General features: G+C 50.1%; 1 long non-coding RNA gene across 1 annotated transcript in view; it reads left to right on the top strand.

The window, feature by feature from the left end:
• Window positions 1-13,159, top strand: part of LOC119347341 — a 15,887-nt gene extending 2,728 nt beyond the window's left edge. Inside the window, exon 4 of the long non-coding RNA XR_005168278.1 lies at window positions 12,884-13,159. This is a non-coding gene — a long non-coding RNA (uncharacterized LOC119347341). The remainder of the gene's footprint in view (window positions 1-12,883) is intronic.
• The last annotated feature ends 1,731 nt before the right edge of the window (window positions 13,160-14,890 follow it).

Below are 14,890 nucleotides of genomic sequence, written 5' to 3'. Positions count from 1 at the left end.
TGGATATCCGGGGAAGAAGATGAGTCTGTACTTGGAGCCGCTTGTGGATGACTTGATGGTTGCTTGGGATAAAGGAATACGGACATACAACGCCCTAACAAAGAAGCACTTCGATATGTATGTTTGGTACTTCACATCCCTGCATGACCTACCGGCACGTGCGATTTTCTGCGGCTGGTGTGTACATGGGAAATGGCCTTGCCCGGTGTGTATGCAGAATTTGACGTTCTATTGGCTGAAGAAAGGTGGGAAGTATACCTGCTTTCACAAGCACCGTCCGTTCCTTCGTCCTGATCATCCATTTAGACAAGACAAAAATAGCTTTGAGAAAGGTAAAGTTACCAACGCTCCACCCCCACCTGTGATGACCGGTCACATGATCAAGGCTCAGTTAGATGGTCTCCAGCCCAATGCTACGGGGTCAGGTTTTGTCGGATATGGAGAGACACACAACTGGACTCACATACCAAGCTTGTGGAGGCTCCCTTACTTTCAGGATCTCCTCCTTCCACATAACATTGATGCAATGCACACTGAGAAGAATATCGCTGAGGCCCTTTTTGGCACAATCTTCGACATTGAGAAGACGAAAGACAATGTCAAGGCCAGACTTGATCAAGAGAAACTCTGTGATAGGCCACGTTTAAATATGATCGAACCTGGACCCAAAAGAAAAGGGTGGGGCCAGCCACCGGCCCCATTCTGCCCTGCAAGGAAGCATAGGAAGGTAATGATGCAGTGGGTCCTGGGCAAATTGCGGTTCTCTGATGGGTACGCAGGAAATATAATGAAGGGAGTGTGAGGGAGTCCTGGACTAGGGGGTGTCCGGACAGCCGGACTATCATCGTCCGCCGGACTCCAAGACTACGAAGATACAAGATTGAAGACTCCGTCTCGTGTCCGGATGGGACTTTCCTTGGCGTGGAAGGCAAGCTTGGCGATACGGATATGTAGATCTCCTACCATTGTAACTGACTCTGTGTAACCCTAGCCTCCTCCGATGTCTATATAAACCGGAGGGCTTTAGTCCGTAGGACACAACATACATTACAACAATCATACCATAGGCTAGCTTTAGGGTTTAGCCTCCTTGATCTCGTGGTAGATCCACTCTTGTACTACCCATATCATCAATATTAATCAAGAAGGACGTAGGGTTTTACCTCCATCAAGAGGGCCCGAACCTGGGTAAAACAACGTGTCCCTCGTCTCCTGTTACCATCCGCCTAGACGCACAGTTCGGGACCCCCTACCCGAGATCCGCCGGTTTTGACAACGACATTGGTGCTTTCATTGAGAGTTCCTCTGTGTCGTCACCGATAGGAAGGATGCCTCCACCCGTCTTCAAAGACGGTGTTTTCGCCAAAGGGGCCTTGGCCGCCGGCCAAACTATCCGGCTAGGTGGTTTTCTTATGACCGCCTGTCCGGCCACTGCTTCGACAATGACTTCTCAAATCGTCAGAAGCAATCTTCGCGTCAGCTCGAAATCTGCCGAACAATTGGATCCAATAGAGCTCTCGTCTGTTAACGAGCTCTTGGATCGCATCGCCGCCCTGGGAGTCGCTACAGACTACAATCAGATTGGGCTTAAAACCGATCTGAGAGAGATTAACTCTCCCCAGGCCACCCACCACGTCGCAGTGGTGGAGGAGCAATACGGCAACTCTTCGCCTAAACTAGTCACGTCCGGATTTCCGAACCCTCCATGCCGGATTTCCGCGGAGGGACAGACTTCGATCGAGCATTGAACTTAAAACCATGCATCACTCCGGACTCGCTGGATCGTGTCCAGCAACCCAAACTTCCGAATTCGGAAACTCCTTGGCCTTTAAGCCCCAAGATGGGCAGGGATCCGGATTTTAGTCCACCCACCTGCCCAGACATATGCGATCTATCTCTAATACGGCAAGAGCCGGCAGAAACAGTACATCACTACTGGGCCAGATTCCTCCTGGTTATGGACAGGATAAAGGACTGCCGAGAGGAAAACGCAATCTCAATCTTCTGCAATAATTGCACGGACAAGGGAATGTTGAACGCCATCGATCGTCGTAAAATTACACGCTTCACCGATCTGGCGTCCATAGTACGAAAGTACTGTGCGATGGAGAGTTTCCGGAAAACCGAAAACCAATTTTGGGATAATCCGGCCCCAACCCCAGTCCGCAACAAAAGGGTGCCTCACACTCAGGCCCCAGATGCAAAAACGAAAAAGCAAAAACCCAATAAGGGGCACGGAACCGTACTGGAGGGATGGCTCAATGGACCCTGTAAGCTTCATAGTACAGAGGGAGCCGTCCCAACACATAGCCTTCGAGCATGTTGGATATTACGGCAGGTGGCCAAAAGTGGCGAGGAGCTTCTAGCCCCGAAAAACCACTCCAACAATACCGGTACGGTATCAACAGTCTTCGAGACCTTCGCATCAAATAATATGCGAAAACAAACAATCCACGGACTCGCCGAAGTCTACCAAGTAGCAACAGCAAATCCATGGAGCGACACAGCTATTACCTTCAACGTCACCGACGAGCCTAAATTCCGAACAGCCAGAGCACCAGCCGCACTGGTGCTTAGTCCCATAGTGGACGACTTTCGACTGACAAAAGTCCTCATGGATGGCGGCAGCGGATTAAACCTCATTTACGAGGAAACTCTGCGAAAAATGGAAATCGATTGGAGCCGTATTGAGCGAAGCAGCACAACCTTCAGAGAAATAATCCCTAGCCGGGAAGCGCGCTGCACCGGAAAAATCACACTCAATGTGGTGTTCGGCTCACCAGACGATTACAGATCCGAAGAAGTCACGTTCCAAGTGGCCCCGTTCAACAGCGGATATCACGCTATATTAGGACGAGAGACATTCACAATTTTTCAAGCAATACCTCATTACGGGTACATGAAGCTCAAAATGCCTGGGCCCGACGGAATAATCACTCTCGCTAGTGATCCGGACATAGCACTCCGCGCCGAAAACAAGACAGCCGCACTAGCCCTGGAGGCACTATCCGAAGCCTTAGCAGCAGAAGAACTCACCGCGCTGCGCTCTACGGTGAACAGAGACGATGTGATACTCGATAAAAGATCCAAGTCCACCTCCTTCAAACCAGCAGATGAAATAATAAAATTCCAAGTCCATCCAACGGACCCAACAAAGACGGCCTCCATCGGGGCACAATTGAACCCCGAAGTAGACGCCGCACTACACGAATTCCTTCGGGAAAATTGGGACATTTTCGCTTGGCATCCTTCGGATATGCCCGGAATCCCACGCAGGTTGGCAGAACACAGCCTAAACATCCTAAAAGGATTTAAGCCAGTCAAACAGGCTCTTCGACGATTTTCCGAACCCAAAAGACAGGCAATGGGAGAAGAGCAAGCCAAACAATTGGAAGCCGGATTCATCAGAGATATCAAACATCCGGATTGGCTAGCAAATCTGGTAATGGTACCAAAGAAGGACAAATCCTGGCGCCTCTGTGTCGATTTTAAAGACCTCAATAAGGCTTGCCCGAAGGATCCCTTCCCTCTCCCCCGCATCGACCAAATTATCGATGCTACCGCAGGGCACGATTCATTGTGCTTCCTCGACGCATACTCTGGCCACCATCAAATCAAGATGGTGGAAGCAGACCAAGCTGCAACGGCATTCATTACTCATTATGGACCATTCTGCTTCAACACGATGCCCTTCGGACTTAAAAACGCCGGCGCAACATGTCAGCGCATGATTCAAACATGTCTGGCTACCCAGATCGGCAAAATAGTCGAGGCATACGTAGACGACGTAGTCGTCAAAACAAAACACGTCGAAACTCTAGTAGACGATTTGAGGCTCACGTTCGACAACCTCAGAGCATATGACATCAAGCTGAATCCGGAAAAATGTGTTTTCGGCGTACCAGCCGGAAAGCTGCTGGGCTTCATCGTATCCGGTAGAGGAATCGAAGCAAACCCAGCTAAAATCCGGGCTCTCTCATAGTTGGACATTCCAAAAGACCTCAAACAAATACAAAAATTAACAGGATGCGTGGCAGCTCTAAGCCGCTTCATCTCCCGTCTAGGAGAAAAGGCGTTGCCCCTCTATCGCCTCCTCAGGCGCACCGAACACTTCGAGTGGACGGATGCTGCCACTGCCGGACTCGAAGAAATAAAGGCCATATTGGCAACAAATCCGGTCCTGGCTGCGCCCAATCTGGGCGAACCAATGTTGTTATACATCGCAGCAACACATCAAGTTGTAAGCGCCGTACTTGTCGTCGAACGAGAGACAGAAGGGCACAAATTCCCTCTTCAAAAACCAGTGTATTATGTATCCACTGTGTTAACCCCCTGCAAGTCCCGTTACCCACACTATCAGAAGATAGCGTATGCGGTGTTCATGGCATCCCGGAAGCTCCGACACTACTTTCAAGAGTGTTCGATAACAGTGGCCTCTGAAGTACCACTCAATGACATTATAAATAACCGCGACGCAACGGGAAGGATTGCAAAATGGGCCATTGAGCTCTTACCATTCGATATAACTTACAAACCTCGGCGAGCTATAAAGTCACAAGTTTTGGCTGACTTTGTCGCCGAATGGACCGAAGCCGAACTCCCTAAAGAGTACGACGCATACTCCAATTGGACTATGCATTTCGACGGCTCTAAAATGTTGGCCGGACTGGGGGCTGGCGTCGTATTGACGTCCCCAACTGGGGACACAGTCCAGTATGTACTTCAAATAATGTACACGGAGTCCAACAACACAGCCGAATACGAGGCCCTGTTACATGGTCTTCGGATGGCAGTCTCCATGGGCATTTAACGCCTAGAGGTGCGCGGGGATTCAAACCTTGCAATATCCCAAATAAACGGAGACTTTGATGCCAAGGATCCAAAAATGGCAGCATATCGCAACGCTGTCCTAAAAATGTCAGCTCGGTTTGAAGGACTCGAATTCCATCACATAGCCCGAGATAATAACCAAGCGGCCGACATACTGGCACGCATCAGTGCGAAACATGATGCTGTCCCTCCAAATATCTTCCTGGAACGGCTCTTCAAGCCATCCGTACTATGGGAAGAGGAGCCCGGAAGTGACAAACCGGAAAAAACCGCGCCAATCGGCGATTCAGCCGATGACATAACACCTTCAGCCCACGTCATAATGGCAGTAATTACCCCGTGGACAGAACCATTCCTAGCCTACTTGCTTAGGCAGGAACTTCCCGAAGACCAAAACGAGGCCCGCTGCATAGTCCGGCGATCGAAAGCCTACAAGGTCCATGAGGGAGAACTTTATAAGAAAAGTACAACCGGAGTCCTTCAAAGGTGTATCTCCGAAGAGGAAGGGCGAAACCTCCTGGCTGAAATTCATGCCGGACTAGGCGGACACCACGCAGCAGCCCGGGCCCTCGTAGGAAAGGCATTCCGTACAGGATTTTATTGGCCAACGGCCCGGGCAGATGCCCAGGACTTAGTCAAGAGATGCGTTGGTTGTCAGCTCTTTGCTAATCAGAGCCACATGCCGCCCACCGCCCTCAAAACTATACCCATTACCTGGCCGTTCGCGGTCTGGGGGCTTGATATGGTTGGACCCCTTAAAGGGGGAACCCACAAGCAAAGATACCTATTGGTCATGGTGGATAAATTCACCAAATGGATAGAGGCCAAACCGGTCAAAACGGCAGAGTCCGGACCAGTGATAGACTTTATATCCGGGGTAGTACACCGCTACGGAGTCCCCCACAGCATCATCACCGACAACGGCACGAACTTCACAGCCGACGAGGTTAAGTCATGGTGCAAAAATATGGGCATCAAGCTCGACTACGCTTCAGTCTATCACCCTCAAACCGACGGTCAAGTGGAACGAGCAAATGGTCTAATAATGAGCGGCATTAAACCCAGACTAGTGTGGTCACTTACTAAATCTGACACGCACTGGGTTGAGGAGCTCGACTCCGTACTCTGGGGACTGCGGACAACACCTAACCGCACTACCGTATTCACACCATTTTTTATGGTCTACAGCGAAGAGGCAGTCTTGCCCTACGACATTATTCATGACTCACCTCGAGTGCGCATGTACGAAGAAAGAGAGGCCGAGCTTGATCGGCAGGACAGCTTGGACACATTGGAGGAAGAACAAGACGTCGCCAAGGCTCGTTCCGCATTCTATCAACAGCAGGCCCGAAGATATCAAAGCAGAGAAGTACGGGCCAAGACTTACAACGTTGGTGAACTAGTTCTACGCCTGCCGGACAAGAAAAAGGACAAGCTCAAGCCCAAATGGGAGGGCCCCTTCATTATCGATCAAGTCCTGACCGGCGGAGCATACCGTCTACGAAATGCGTCGGATAACCGACTCGAGCCGAACCCATGGAACGCAGCCCGCCTCAGAAGATTCTATGCCTAGCGCCGGACTAAGAGTTCGTCCCCTTCCTCCGTCCAAATTTTTACACTTCGGCTGTCTTCTGTTTCTCTTTTCATAACCTTTTTACTAAAAAGCCCCTAAGGGCCTACTTTCGCATTTTTCGCATACACTTGATGTGCCATCCGAACTCATTATACCTAGGGGCTTCTTTTACAGAAGCTCAATTATAAGGGTTTCATGCCCTGTGTCAAGCTTCCACATGTACCTTTTACTCACCATTATATGCATCGATATGACTTAAGTTTTGGCCAAGCTGGGTTGCCTGGCTCCTGTGCTTACCCCTACGTTCCCGATTGTTCGGCTAGGAGGTAAAGGGAGCACCTCTGTGATTGTTACTGCCGGGTCAGCCGGATGTGTACCTCAGACTGGGTGAAGCCGAAAGCTAGCGTTCTTAAGGGAATATTCGGTCGGTGACTTAAAAGATGACTTTTTACCTACTCATTTATCCGCCCCCAGATGTTTTCTCTGCTTTTTTCGCAGTCCGGACATGCACTTTAGGGCATGCCTCCCAGGGAAAGGAACCCTTAACGGAACTATTCTCTCTGGAAGATGTTTCTTACTAACCATGTAATATAACATAACTAGTTGGGCACTTGTCTGATAAAGCACTAATGACCCCTACGCCTGGTCTCCATGCATACCCCGGTTGTTTCTTAACCAAAAAGGTATTCAGACACACTCCGGACTCTAGGGTCCCGAGGTTGAAGCGAAAAGGTCGGCAAAGACAAACGATCTACAATCCGGCTAGAAGGCATTTCACATGTCACTTTAAAGGAAAATATACATCATCAAAATTACTGATTGTATTCCTTCTCAATCCCATCTAACAGGTTGTCTAACTTACAGTCCCGTTGGGAAAATTTAGCAGCCAACTCTACTTGGCTGTATACTAAACTCACAGGGATCTCCTTCCCATCGGGCCCCACCGGTCCAACTTCGGCCATATGGTTGGGATCCACCTTCTTGTAACGCGTCTTCACCATGGTCCAAGCCTCCCTGGCTCCTTGGCGGCAGGCCGAAACCTTCCATAAATGGAAGCGCTGCCGCACTCCCTGAAGCTTCTCCACAAGCTCCCCAAGGCCCTCGGGTAGGGAGAGGGCTGGCCATAAAGCCTGGACGACGCCGCTCATTGCCTGCCGAACTCGTTCGAGAAGCTGCAACAGCTCGGGAAGTTGATCACCCGTTGATACGGGCATCTCCTTCGCGGGGCGACCGGTGAGTATACCTACAAGACATAATTTGTCAATTGACTTCCTCGCCAAACTCTTCTTTTCAAAGGAGTCCGCTCAAGCACTTACTATAGATGCCGCGATGAAGCCGCTCAGTCTCCTTAACGGAGCCGGACAGCTCGGCCCGAACACCTTTCAGCTCTTCTCCGAGCTGGGCGTGGGCATCCTAGAGCTTGTTCCTTTCTTGCTGCACCTTATTTAGCACCCTCTCGCCAGCCTTTAGCTGGCGTAGTAATTCTTGCCTATCCGGATCTTGTTCGGCGGCACCTGCAATGTCACTATTAGACTTGCGCGCACGCCGCACAGCGCTTATATTTATTAACAAAAATGTGTTACCGGGAGGGGTCTCTGCGTCTCCCCCTGCGGCAGCAAGTGCGGCCTCAAGTTGGGCCTTGCATTCTTGCAGCTCCTGAGACAGCTGGGCATTCTTCTCGGTAAGAGCCTGCATTTTAATTGATCCTTAAATCAGTTAATATAACTACTTTAAGTCTCGGGGGCTACTGGTATATATAACCATTAAAATTCTCTTACCCGTATGTCTTTCACATACTGCTCCGTGGCTCTGGTAAAACCATCTTGAGCGGCACGGAGGTGCGCGTCCCCTGCGTTAAAGGCGTCCAATGCCTCAGGGGAGAAACACGCTTCATGAAACACTGTCCGGCGGCGCCTATGGTTCATGGCGCTCTCCACCTCAGACTTGGTGGCGGACAGTCTGTCGGTGTCCTCCGTTGGAGGAGGATCCGGCCCGCGTCTTGCGCTTGCCTCCCCCTCCAGGCCGGGCGCTGGAGCCTGGCCGTGTAGGTTGGATCAGCAACTTCCGCGCCCGCAGTCCGGCGAGCGCTTTTTCTCCTATAAAGATCATGAGCACTCAGACGCTTCCTAGGAACGTTGCTCTGAAAATTCAAATACAAGTTATACCTTTGCGGCGACTTTTCAGTCCGTGCCTCGCTCCTTTTCTGCCTGCTGGTCCGGACTGACCTTTGTTGGTCAGCCGCCGCGGGCTCGGCTTCCCGCTGTAAAGGCGCTTCCTGTAGAATACCATCGTTCGCGAAGGTCAGAAATGGGCAAGGAAGAGATAATGGTGTTCGGACCTCGGTCACAGTCACCTAGGAAGCCGGATACAGTCCGGGGTAGTCCGCCGTAATGGCGACCAAAGCATTATCCATGCTGAGCTGGTGAAATACCCCGTCGATCAGCTCCACCTTGATGTCCGGATCCTCTTCGGAGGCCGGATCCAGGAATCTTTCTGGATCCTCGGGTTGCGGAGCGGGACTTACCATGTCCTCCACAGTCCGGCGTAGATCCTGCGCCGAAGACATAATGTAAGAAGCCTAAACTTCGAAAGCATGGGTTGAGCCCTTGAAAGTGTTCGCTTACCCATCCTCTAGGGTTGTTCATGGAAAACCCATTCAAAGGGTTCGTTCGAAGGAAGTCCTCCTTCTCCCCCTTGTACAGGCTGGACAGGATCTCCACCAGATCCTCGGTCGAATCCGGCCATTCGCGGCCATGACAGGTGGCATCGTCTTCCCCGTTGAAATCCCACATGGGGTGGCCTCTGTATTGCAATGGCTGTACCCCCCGCATGATGCATGTCGCCATGACTCCAATCATGGTCAACCCGGAATGGGCCAGTAATCTTATTCGGCCCATCAAGTAATGGACGCTCTTGTCTTCCTCCAATCGGGGGCTCCGTGGGCGCCAGCTGAGGCGTTTCTTCAGAGGAGCAGCACTAAATTCTGGGAGGCCAATCCGGACTGGGTCCGGCAGTGGAGCGTCTCCTATGTAAAACCACTCTGAAGGCCAGTCTTCGGACGCCTTCTTGGGAGTACCGGATGGGTATCCGGTCCCGGCGATGCGCCATATTTCGGTGCCGCCCAGTTGATATATGGACCCCTCGTGAGAACGGGGTACGAGGCAGAATAGCCTCTTCCACAATGCCCAGGAATAGCTCGCAAAGAGCTACGTAGCCCGCGATATGCAGGACAGAGGCGGGCGTGAGGTGGTGGAGCTGGAGCCCGTAGAACTCCAGGAGCCCGCGGAGGAACGGATGTATTGGGAATCCGAGTCCCCTTATCAGATAAGGGACGAAGCATACTCGCTCCCCTTTATTGGGGCTTGGGGTATCCTCCGCTTGCCTCCCACCTTGATAAGTGACCAGCCCGGCTCGAACTGGGACCATGAAGGCCGGAGGGAGATATCCCCCCGCTTGGAGCTTCACTAGCTCGTTGTGCAGAACAGAGCACCTCATCCAATCCCCTGGCGGTGGGCTGGGAGCGCGAGAAGAGGAGCCGCGTCGACGGTCCGTGATGGAATAGATTTCTAGGTCAAGGGCGCTCCAATGAAGTATTCGCGGGAGGAAGATGGTGTGGTTTGGATCTGGATTTTTGCCTCTTTTGTAGGCGGACGACTCGCACGACTAGGGGGTGAAGCATAAAAGACACCCTGGCTTTTCGCATTCATGCGACGCGTGGAAAAAGGCCATTATTGGGCGTAGAAGCCGAGAAACACAATATTTATGATAAAGCCGGACACTGTTCGGCAGGTACATGGAACTTGAAGGGAGAACCCGCCTTGCAACGCCGAAGACTATATACGCGCTGGACTTATCGTCATTGAAGTCTGGTTCGGGGGCTACTGAGGGAGTCCTGGACTAGGGGGTGTCCGGACAGCCGGACTATCATCGTCCGCCGGACTCCAAGACTACGAAGATACAAGATTGAAGACTCCGTCCCGTCTCCGGATGGGACTTTCCTTGGCGTGGAAGGCAAGCTTGGCGATACGGATATGTAGATCTCCTACCATTGTAACCGACTCTGTGTAACCATAGCCTCCTCCGGTGTCTATATAAACCGGAGGGCTTTAGTCCGTAGGACACAACATACATTACAACAATCATACCATAGGCTAGCTTTAGGGTTTAGCCTCCTTGATGTCGTGGTAGATCCACTCTTGTACTACCTATATCATCAATATTAATCAAGCAGGACGTAGGGTTTTACCTCCATCAAGAGGGCCCGAACCTGGGTAAAACATCGTGTCCCTCGTCTCCTGTTACCATCTGCCTAGACACACAGTTCGGGACCCCCTACCCGAGATCCGCCGGTTTTGACACCGACAGAGTGAATATGAATACATTGCGAATAGGGGGGCTCAAGAGCCATGACTATCATGTCTGGCTTTAGCGAGTAATGCCGGTGATGATTCAAGGCTATGTCTCCGAGAAGATTTGGTGAGTGCTGGCGGAGTTGAGCTATTTCTTTCGTCAGCTTTGTGATAAAGAGTTAGACCCAAAAGTTATTGAGAAGCTGGAGAAACAGGCACCAGAGTTGGTGTGCAAGCTTGAGATGATCTTTCCACCAAGCTTCTTTAATCGGATGCAGCATATGATCTTGCATCTTCCGTCTGAGGAACGATTGGGCGGGCCTGTGCAGTACCGTTGGATGTATGCACCTGAGAGAGAAAATAAGAATCTTCGTGCCAAATGCAAGAATAAATGCCGTATTGAATCATCCATAGTCGAGGCCTACCTCAATGAGGAGGTGTCAAACAACATGACAAAGTACTATGATCCCAATATTCCCACTCAGCATAATCCAGTCCTTCGTTACAATGTCATGACCCCGGACGACCCCCACGTAGCATCTTCGCAGGGGTAGGTGGCAGAGCAAGTGCTAGAAGGCCTAGGCACATCAAACATCCAGAGTGGACAACCATTATGTCGTATGTGTTGACAAACATGCCGGAAGTACAACCGTACATCGAGTAAGTGCTCCTATATTTTTTTTGCAAATAATCACAATTAAGTTTGTGACTAACTTAGCTTCTTTCTCACTACTATAGCGAATTCACACTTGAATGTTGGAACCTAGAAAGTCCCCCTACCGAGGAACAGAGGGAACATATCTTTAAAAGAGGCGGTAAAGGAAATGGCGGCTTCATTCCTTGGTTCGCGGCAAAAATATGGCAATCCGTCCAACTTTCTTTTTGTGTCGACATTTCAAATTGGTCTTAGTTACTTCCAACTCACACAACAAACCTTTCTTATGAAACTTGTAGGCAAAAAGGGACCCAATGAGAGCCGATTTGAAAGATTTTGCTAGAGGCTTCACATCTTCCGCTAAGAAATTAAATGCTTACGATGTGAATGGGTATCGCTTCCATACCCATTCTTATGATACAAATCGGCCCGGTCAAAAGACAATAAATAGTGGGGTCGTAACACCAGGGACAGATGGACTTCAATACTATGGAAGAATCAAGGAAATGATCGAGCTGGATTACGGTTTGGGCGACCGGGTGAACCCTGTTGTATTCAGATGCCATTGGTTTGACCCAACCAGAGTCAGGCGGTACCCAGACATTGGGTGGGTCGAAATTCAGCGAGCATACAAGTATGACGGAGATGATGTCTATATTTTGGCTAACCAGGCCAAGTCGGTGTTCTATCTATAGTACGCGTGCCAAACCGCGAAGAACCTGAAGGGCTGGGATGTTGTGATCAATGTACCCACACATAGTAAACCAGCTGCTCCAACCGATGAAGATTACCAACGCATAAACCCCAACACATATGAGGGTGAGTTCTACCAGGAAGATGGGCTCACAGGAGAATTTAGTATTCACTTGCCCACTGACGACGATGACATGGAGGTAGACGATGATCAAGATGAAGATGAGGGCATTGAAGCAGGGGATGAGCCAGACGCTGATGAAATCATTGAAGACCCGATGGACCTGAATTTACTTGAGCGAGCCCATCTAGGTGAAGGCGATGAGCCAGATGGTCCACCTGCAGACTATGCTCCAGAATGGTGGGACGACATGCGCGACAGTGATGATGAAACTCTCGGGCTAACTAATGATCCAAACGATGAGGACTATGACTTTTGAAACTTGTAATAATTCTATGTACTATGACCTTGTACCAATGAGACGCGTGCGATAGTGATGATGTACTTTTGGATGAAAACCAAGTCTATGTACTATGAACTTGTACTCCTGGTGTAAACTTTGTCGAGCTACCTACTTGATGTACTTCTAACTGTAAGACAACTCTATGCACTATGAACTTGTGCTTCTTGCCAAGTTCTCGCCCTATGATTTTGAACTTATGCATATGATTTTTTTATGATAACATATGAACTTTTAAACATGGACTTCCGAATTGCTCTACTTTTGTTTTGCATATGAAGTTTTCAACATGAACTAATTGAACTACTCTTTCTCATAGCAGGTGACTGAAAGATGTCAGGCAACAAAAGGAACAAAGGGAACAAAGTTGCAAGCATTGGCAATGTGATTGAAAGGTTAGGCACGGTGAGGAGGGTCATAAAGAAGGGCACCGGTGCGGCAACTTCCATACAGACAGGCAGGGCCAAACCTACACAGCGAGCCACGATGGATGGTACCCGAGGTAGACGACGTGCTCGTACCACTGTATCCCGTGTTGCTAGCCCTATCCCCTCCGTCCATTCCGAGGAGGAATCGGAGGAGGAAGCGGAGGAGGAGAGGGAGGATGAGCTAGTTGTGGAGGAGGATGAGAGGGAGGAGTCAGAGGAGAGGCAGGAGTCAGAGGAGGAGAGGGAGGAGGAGCCGGTTGTGGAGGAGTTAGAGGAGGGAGAGTATGAGGTGGAGACATCAGCAGAGAAGATAGAATGGCCGATTCCTAAGGAGAGCAAAATCTGGTTGTGTGGGGTGTCCACGCTCCCTTCGAGACCATATCCACATAAGGGCCTCATTGTCAAACCAGCCGGTCTGAGCTAAGTGTTTGTGTGGACTCTTGGTGGTTGATGGAGAAGACATAAAAGTGCCACGCCAGCCAAGTAGCATCATTGGATGTCTTTGCAGGCATTACTACCCTGGCCTGGTCCCCATAGGAGACGGTAGGAGGAGCTAGCTTGGTCTTGGGAGCATTGGAAACGAGCTCCGGATACCAAAGACAAGTGGGCAGGGTGTATGGTAGTGCTGCCGAGCGGGTGGTCAATGATTTTTGGGTAAAATTCTTTGTCAATTTTCATAGTTATTTCTTTGCCAATCTTTAAAATCATTGCACTAATAAATGTTTTATCCTCTTATGCTTTTGGCATGACTTCTTTACTTGTGCCGAGGGTATGAAGGATGAAGCTAATGAGGTTGTGGAGGCGATTGCCAAGAAGATTGTCCAAGACATGCCCTATGAGGCGCGCGTTGATGTTGTGGTGAAGTATTTCGCGCACGAACGCAAAATGCTTCTCAAAAAGTCTCTAGCCCGGAGAGTGCATCTCATCCGTTCCATGTACATGAAGGTAGTTTCCTTTTACTTATGATTGCTTGGATCAAAACAACTTACTTTCATTCCTAAGTTGGATGTATTTGGCATTCTTCAGGCGGTTCCCTCGTGGTGCAACAACAATGTTCCTTGCTACCAGCAAATCATATCCAAATGGATAGACCCGAAGTGGAGGGCCCAACATCGAATGGCTTCGGAGCGGCGTGCCTTGATGGGTGGTCCGGTAAACCTTCAAGGCAACCTCAACCTCCACGCTTACGTGCAGAAGAAGGTAATAATATCATCCGTCTTCTCAACTTCTAAACTTGTGCTCTTATGGATGTTATTGCTTCTATTGCAGAGTAGGGAGAGAGGTGAGGGCCAAGAGAAGCTCAATACCTTCACGGGATTATGTCTCTCCCGCAAGTCAAAGAAGCCGGAAGGGGGGTGGGTCAACCCAGGCGCTGGCTTGAGGATTGATGCATACAGTGGGAAGTTCAAGGAGCACAACGGGCCTGACTCCGATCCGGCCTCACAGGACATTGACGCTACAATTTCCCTCCAGTTGGAAGACGGCAAGAAGGGTGGTCGGTTATATGTTGGCGACGGTGCCATCCGTAAGAAGGACATCCCAAAACTCTCTCACCTCCGTGCTACCACGTCGAGCTCAGGTCCTGCTATAGAGCTTCGCCCACAGCCTGGGCTGCACATGCTCCATCAACTCGAGGTATCTTTTGCTTCATCGACCTTCCTTGTGATTTCTTCTTTGTATTGCAACTATGGTGAACTTGTTGTGATGGCATATTGTAGGCCAATGCCAGGCTTCGAGAGGAGGAAGCCATGAAAATGCAGCAGGCCCTGTTTCAACAGCAAGAATTCATGGTTAAACAACAGGCAATCCTGCAGGAGACATTTGCTCAACTCAGAAATAATATGCAGGGTTCCACTTTGCCCGTTCTTCCTCCTCTTCCGACTCTTCCTAATTTCAACTTT

The sequence above is a fragment of the Triticum dicoccoides genome, unplaced genomic scaffold, assembly GCF_002162155.2.
Source record: "Triticum dicoccoides isolate Atlit2015 ecotype Zavitan unplaced genomic scaffold, WEW_v2.0 scaffold64171, whole genome shotgun sequence".
NCBI classification, from domain to species: domain Eukaryota; kingdom Viridiplantae; phylum Streptophyta; class Magnoliopsida; order Poales; family Poaceae; genus Triticum; species Triticum dicoccoides.
The sequence above is the reverse complement of the archived record's forward strand: the minus strand, read 5'-3'. Positions and strand labels throughout refer to the sequence as shown.